Below are 8,353 nucleotides of genomic sequence, written 5' to 3'. Positions count from 1 at the left end.
GCGCCCTCGTGGACAGTACGGTTCGAAGGATCATCGTCCTCTCCACAACGGCCGAAAAGGTCTGAGTTTGAATCCTAATCATAACGAGAGGAATTTTTATGGGCCTTTTTCACATCGTGGCTGAGTTAGTCGGTCTCAGGCGAGGGTAGCATGGTTTTTCTCCAGGAAACTCGGGTTTTTCTTCCAGTAAACAGAAAATTGACCTCAGGATACACGGAATTTATGAACAGTGTTGCTCCTAAAACCCAATAACAACAACAACAGCTCCAGTTGACATGGGATGCTAGTGCAATATTGAGTTTGGTGTGACCAAAGCACTGGATAAGCAAAAATGAGAGCAGGAATGTGGCCTAATGCCTGTGATGACTATAATAAACAACTGTACAGACATACACATTATTGTAGAGTACAACGAACAGCTGTACATACAGACAAGCAACCACGAGTATATCCTTTCGATTCAAGTGTAAATACAGCACAGTTTATCCATAAATTGCCCACCGAGAATAAATAAAAGTAGTGTCCTCTACCAGAGAAGCGTTTTTTATTCAAATTAGCGCAATACCAGTAGTTTATTCATGAATTGAGAAAATGCAGATAAAAAGGAACCACTAAGTGGCAGTGATCGCAGTGTTACTTATTGGTGTATCTAAGATGAAGGGAAAAGGGAGAGGTTTTTGCTTCCGTCAAGGTGACTACAGTGGTCTTAGACAGTTTTTAAATTCTATACAGTGGGACCAACTAATGATGTTACAATCAGCAAATTCATAATGGGAAGAGTTCAAGAAATTAATCGTAGGAGTTTTATACCAACTAAGAAATGCGCTTCAAAGTATAGGCCTAAATGGATCTCAGATGAACTTACGAAACTGGTGGTAGAGCAGAAAATGCGAGGGATATAATCTAAGCTAGTCTGCAATCAAGTCACAAAGAATCAGGCAAGCAAAGGCAGATTACGAGAAATACTTGGCAAAAGACGCAAAGAAAAACAGCGAAGACTTATTTACTTAACGTAAACAGTTTAAGGAAGTGGATGAATCAAATTGGACCATTCGATATCGATAGTTCGACAGTTGATAATCCTGATCAGGTTGTTGACAAACTCAATGAGTATTTTGCATCTACATTCACACACCAGGAATTCTTTAGAGAAAGGAATGCCAACCGTTTAGCAAATTCTAACTGAGAGTTAAATGTTTTTGTAATAACCAAGAGGAAAGTGGAGACAAATGGTTGAAGTTAAACGTAAGAAAGGCACCTTGGTTGGATGGGAACCATCCGAATATATTAAAGGACGCAGTGAAGGAAGAGAGGAAACCCTCAGCCATAATTATGAGATCGTTCTTGAATTTAGGGTTGGTCCCTGCGGACTGGAGATATCCAAATGTATTCCCAATTCACAAAGGGGTGGGGGATGGGGGATCAAAGAGTGACACGAATAATTACAGACCTGTTAGATCAGTTTCTGTTCTGGGGAAAATAATGGAGTCACCGGTTAAAGAAGCATCGCAGGATAATCTAGACAAGACTGCTGTTATAATTCAGACACAGCAGGTTAAGGGGAAATCTTGTCTCACCAATTTGACTGGGTAGTACGATGTGATCACAAAGGAACTGTATACAAAATATAATTTTAATATCATATACTTGGATTTCGGAAAGCTTTTGGTGCTGTTTCACATAAAGGAATGCTGTACAAATTGCAGGGGTGTGGGATTAAAGGAACGTTGCTGATGGATAAAGGGATGGTTGAGTACGAGAAGACCGAGAGTGGAAAACAATTGACATTGCTCTTCCTGGACTAATGTTATTGGAAGAATACCCCAGGGGTTCGGTAATGGCCATTATTGTTTTCTATATTTATCAATGATATTGATGAAGGCATACCAGGCTTAATATTAAAGTTTGCAGATGATACAGAGGTTGGCAGTGTGGTTAATGACAGTATGCTACTGCAACGGGATCTAGAAAAGTTTGGCAGCTGTGCAGAGAAATGGCAAATGAAGTTTAACATTGATAAATGCAAAGTACTCAATATGGATAATCACAGAGTAACATACTGTCTGTGTGGTACTACACTCCGAGTAATGGAGATGAAAAAGACCTGGGGGAGATTGTGCAGTGTTATATGATGTTCTCTGAACAACTCAGATTGGCTACCAAGGCAGTTCATGCCGAGCTGCCAGGACAGCGCAGCTCATTGTTTTTAAATGATATAGAGGTATTTTCTAGCAGGGATAAGGAGGTGATTATCCCTTTGTATAAGGCAATGGTCAGGCCACATCTTGACTTCTTAATTTCCTCTTAAATCCAATCGACACGCTGTCTGTCAATTCAACAGTCTTCGCGAGTAGCACAACGGTTATAATCACCGATTTCGTAATACCGAATGAAAAACGCCTTCGAATTCCGTCAGTGACGCGAGGAACTTTTATGGGCTTTAGTCAATCCGTGGTAATTAGTCTCACTGAAAAACAGCAAGGATTTTTTCCCCCTGGAAACTCCAATTTTTCTTCCACAAAAACAGGCAGACTGACTAGAGGAGAACACACGCAATTACCAGACGTAATATACAGGGTATACGATGGCGAGCTGCAAAATTTTAAATTGAAGTTTGTCTTGTACACCGTATTACTTTCTGCACCGTTTTATAAAATTAGGATTATTTGGTTTTGATCATGTTTTGATCATGTTATGTTGTAAGGACCCAGCCTTACAATAAATTATAAAGTTTGTTAAATATTGGAAGAATTAATTGTGGCGAATATAGTTAGTTTCAGTCAAGTATCATTTGTTAAGAAACACTGAAATTCGAAGGTTAGTCCAAACACACCCAGTTAGTTAAATCTGGGTTGTAAAGAAATTCCTTAAGCGAGTCAGTAAAAGTAATTATAATGGACCGAAACAAATCCCACTTAAGACAGGAGCATATACACTATAGAAAGGGCACTGAGTGCGGAAGTGGCCCTATTAATAAATTTCACGGTTCGACCTCTAGCAGGTGTGGGCGACGTAGTAATGGGGGTGAGGTCACAAAGAAAGCCTGAAACTCTCTTAGCTGACCGGAACTTACGTTTAATTTCTAGAATGATCTCGTAATTTCCAGACTAACGGAAGTTCGGTCACACTAGGAAAAAGAAAACACGCCCACGGAAATGAAGGGAGACGAATAGGATCACGAAGGAAAGGATGGGGAAGTCAACGATTGGCCAGGAAGAAAGCGGTGGGATTTTTGAGAGAACGTAGAGAAGGGGCTGGAAAATTGATACTGGGTTCATTCGGAGAGGAGTTTTTGTGGTGGAAGCAGTCCTGGGGAGATGGAAGCTGTAGTGGGAGAATTTGTTATAAGAATGTATTTGTGAAAGTCTAGAGTCGGAAGGAATGTTCCCTTGAAGAAGTTAATGCAGAGTCTATGGAGGAAGAATGGTGAAACGCCCTAGAGGCAAATTTCTCGATTGAGCAGTTGAGTGACTAGTCGACCCGGAAGGTATCCCAGTCCTCGGACGCAACGCAGATGGAGGAAGAAAGGAGATAAGATCCGGTATTATCTTCAGCCGTGCAGTACCCGGTAGAGAAACCCAGGATAGATTACTGTGTTCCCCGGATGAGCAACCTTTCGCTTTCCAGTCCTCACCCCGAGCAGATAGGAAAAGAGACCGAGCAGGGAGGAATACCAGACCATTGCGTAAGTGCTAGAATAAGTACTGAGAATATAATTTGTAAAAAGGGGAACTAATTTAATAATGAAAAGGACTCTAGGAGGACGCTATAAATTTTAAGAGAGAATGTCAAAGTACTAACTATATATATATATATTTGAACGAGTGTAATACTTAAGGAGTGATAATTCAATTTAGTATAGAGATCAGAGTAATGCAATCTAAGAGTAAGTTAATCTGTAGTAGGAAGAAAAAAATTTGTCCTTGAATTATTGTGAATGTTAAATTGCTGTGAGTATGACTTATTTGGGGTAGAAAATGATTAAACAGGTAAACAATTAAATGAGCTTCTAGCCCTAATTATGAAATAGTGGATTAATTGAACGGAAAGGTAACTAAGTAAATTGGTTGGATATTGTTGACTGTTGACATGTTTGCAAGGAAGGATTCTTGAATGAATATATATATATATTTCCTAATAAGTTGGGAAACGAGCATTTATGAAATTATAATTCTGTCTGTTCATTGGCTGATGGTGGTTTATGGACTTACATGGACTGTTAAGGAGCAAAGAGACAGATTTTTCGTTGTGAGGGGTGATAACTGCCCGGACCTACAGAAATCTTTGTGGAGCAACATGAAGAGACACAATGATATATATATATAGATAGATATATATATAGATATATAATAAGTATTAGGATTTAGTAGTTCTTTTGATAACAACAAGGTTGACTGTATATTACAAGATATATACACATTTAAAAAAATTAGTAAAATAACAAGTGTCAAACTAAATACTGTATTCTGTTAAAGGTTATTGTAATTTTCTTACATATGATATGACAATAAAAAAAATTTTATATTCTACATTCTTGTGTGTGTGTCTGTCATTTCTAAACTCAGCCAGTCCAGTGGAAGAATACCTTAATATATTTGGGGTCCCCGTGAGTCTGGGAATTTTCTGAAATCAATCAAGTCAGGTGTTAAGGTGGGAGGAGTTTATAAGGGGATATATAAATAAAATAAAATAAATATAATAAAAGCTCCTTTTAACCCCCCCCCCCCACAATGTGAACTAGTTAAATGTTTTTAACTAGTTCGCACGAATCGTTTCGAACCAGCTCCAGATCATCACTGGGTATGTGCAGCAGCAGTAATAGGGTTTTCGGAGCATCTTCAATTAAGGCCATATTGCTCTGTCTATGCTGTCTGTAAATTGCGTGTGTTCTGTGGTCGATTTTCTGTTTGCTGGATGAAAAACCACGTTACCCTTTCCCGAGACCGACTAACTCAGCCACGTTGAGAAAAGGGTCCATAAAAATTCCTGACTTCACCGACGGGACTTGAACTCGGGTCTTTTTTCACCGAGTGTGGGGAGAACGGCAATTCTACCATCTGTGCTGTCCACAAGGGCGTCTGTATATGAATTACTTCTGCGGTGGTCCTATTATGACAGGATGCCAATTCAGACGAATTCTTTTGTGTATAGGGGATTTGGCGACGAGACCACTGGTCGTAGTGCATGAAGGCTTGTGTCGCGAAGGGTCTTTGGTGTACCACCCACTAGCCATTTGTTCTTAACACATTTAAGTTAAGCCCTCTACAGTGTTATATAACGAAAAAAAATGAGTTTTTTTATCCAGCAAAAGCTGGATAAAATGGACCTATGGGGGGGCCCATTCCAAGGGGGGAACAGGGAGGAAAAAACCCACCCGTGGTGCAGTTATGAAGAAAAAAATAAAAATAAATACAAAACAATTAAATAAATAAAAAATAATAACAAATAATAATAAAAAAAGAAAAATAAGACCAGAAGAAAAGAAAGATTTAAAAAATAATAATAATACAATAAATAGATTTAAAAAAACTAGTGATACTGATTAAAAAAAGAGAGTAATTAATAAAAATAAGTAGACAATAAATTTCAATAAGGCCATACAGATTTCAAGATCCTCAGTTCTCTGTGCTCCTATTCAAGACAACTATACTCAATGTACTGGAGTTTGCTTCTCCTATATGGAACCCACACCATGCATACTTGATACAGCAAATAGAATCGCTCCAGATGAAATTTATCCACTATCTCTCCAGACGTAACCCCACGTTCTACCACAGAATCTTCTACCGGAATCTCTGTTCCTACTTCAAGCTTCAATCTCTGGAAACTCGGCGAGCTGTTCTTGATTTAAAACTGTTGTACCACATCTTCGCTGGTTCAACCTACCTGCCGGATCTTCTATGCCAGATTGACCTTCACGCTCCAGCGGTGGCTACTAGACAGAAGACTACATTCCACATCGGTAATTCTAGACTAGAGATATCCAGGAACTCCTTCTTCAAAAGAACATTGGCACTCACGAACACGTTTGACTTGGATATGGCTGTGAACAAAAACAGTTTCACAGAAACATTTGGAGTAGGTTGACTGATTGACGGATGAGTTCTGGGCTAAAGATGTCCTCATTAACTCGTGTGTGTCCTGCAGCAACCTGCTTTCATGGCGCTGGACTTGACGTATTGAATATCTTTTTTATTTTCGTGAATTGAACTCTTCCCGTTTGAAAATTAACTTTCATTTACAAAGTGTGTTAGTCTACCATTTATTTTTATGTTTTGTACAACCTTGCTCCGTTATACACTTTAACTGGGCGAATGCCTGTTGTGTATATTATATATTAAAAAAAAATAAATAAAATATCCAAACGGCAAATTAAGCATAAAAAATAATAATTAATAAATAATAAAAAACAACAGCTGCACTGGATTAACTAACTCCAGGCAGAACTCTACGAAAAAATAAAATAAATAAATAATAATAAGGAAAAAAAGAAGAAGTTTTTTTTTCGCTGTGGACTTTTAGTTCGCTGCATGAGTATTTCTAACGTGTCTTGCTTCAGCACGGGTTCGCCTACTACGCTCGAAGACCTAAGTCTGCAGCGCTGAGAGATTTTCTGGTGTTCGGAGTAGGAGGTCTGGTCGATGCTCTGCGATGTTTGGTACTGCCTGTGTAAGTCTTCATACAGAGGACATTCAAGTAGGAGATGCTTCCCGTTCTCCTCAGAAACAGCTATCTGTTGTAGACAGTCCTAACTGAAATAGCTTCTCGTTGAGGGAGCCATGTCCAGTGACCAAGAAGGCGGATTCCAAGGTCAGCGACAGCCACGACGTCACAGTTTTCGTTGCAGTAAACGAGACCTGTGGAAGGAATTTTCTAGTGACGGCACCTGTTACAGAGGTATCCCATCTGGTCTTATGGGCATTCGGCTAGATATTGCAGACAGCAGGACTACACGTGTGGGCACTGTGGAGTGCAAGGTCACCAGTCGCAATCGTGTCCCACTCCTGAATCACCCGTTACATGCCCAAACTGCAAAATAAAAAAGAGGAAATCAGATCACTCATATCGTGACTCGAAGTGTCCCGAGTTCTTGCGAGCTCAGGAGGTTACCAAATCTCGCACAAATTACATTCAGTAAGATAAAAAATGTACAGCATGGTGAGAGATTAAAAATAGTACAGTTAAACTGCCAGCGTTCTGCATCTGCAATGAGTGATATCTCCAAATTAATTACGGATCACAAAATTGACATTCTAGGACTTCAGGAATTATACTCCTACAAAGGCAAAGTTAAAGGATTACCAAACGGCTGTAGGGTGGTTCAATCTAATGTATCTGTTACAGGACAGGGTGCAAATGCTGTGGCAAGGGTGTGGGCAGCTCCCGTTATAGAGGAAAAGCAGATCACGATCACGAGGGTAAATGGTCTCTGCTCCGAGCATGCGGAATATGCATGCTTGGAAGGCAGTTTTGAACAGATATTCTTCCTCTCGATCTAGATGCAGTGCTCACAGCATTCTCAACAAATTGAGTCTTATCTAAACTTCCTTGAGACAGCTTTAATTAGGTTATCAGGCAAAAAAAGGTAGTTATAATGACCGACGCAAATGCTTCTTCCACCATGTGGAACAGCCCCATAACGAATAATAAAGAGGAATTACCGGAGGAATTCATAATAACTAACGGATTGATTGTCTGGAACTCCCCCGGGCATCTGCCCACTTATTCATCCCCTTCTGGTCAGTCTTACATAGATGTCACTCTGTCGAATGCAACATTCGGGAGATGCATAGAAAACTGGACTGTTCACTCCTCTTGGTCGGTAAGCGACCACAATGTAATAACCTTTGACATAATATCTAATGAAAACGCAGCAGCTTTGAGAGGCACACTTGACTTCCCCAGATACAAAACTCGACAAATCAATTGGAATCCTTTTGAGAAACTAATTAAGGAAAAATTTACGGGTGAAAAACTGACAAATCTGACAGACCTTACTTTAGACCAACATCTAAAAGAATTGATGGCAATCATCACCGAAATATGCGACGAGACGATTAAGAAGAAACAGAGAAGACAAAATTCGGTTCCTTGGTGGTCCCAGAACCTTTCTACTCTAAGAAATCATAAAAATAGCGCAAGACGAGATGTTCAGAGAGCTAGGAGAGATGGTAGACCTGAAGACGAGATAAACCAATTGAATGAAATATACAAAAACGCGAGAAGGACATATTTCAACAATATTTACAAAGAAAAACGCTCCGCTTGGAAACACTTAGTTAAACAAACTATGGACCAGGAGCCCTGGGGCTTGATCTACAAGCTGACTCTAGACAAAATTCATCCGGGGGAA

Source organism: Mastigoproctus giganteus, chromosome 8, assembly GCF_048544385.1.
Source record: "Mastigoproctus giganteus isolate SK-2022 chromosome 8, ASM4854438v1, whole genome shotgun sequence".
NCBI lineage: Eukaryota > Metazoa > Arthropoda > Arachnida > Uropygi > Thelyphonidae > Mastigoproctus > Mastigoproctus giganteus.
This window is presented reverse-complemented; position numbering follows the sequence as displayed.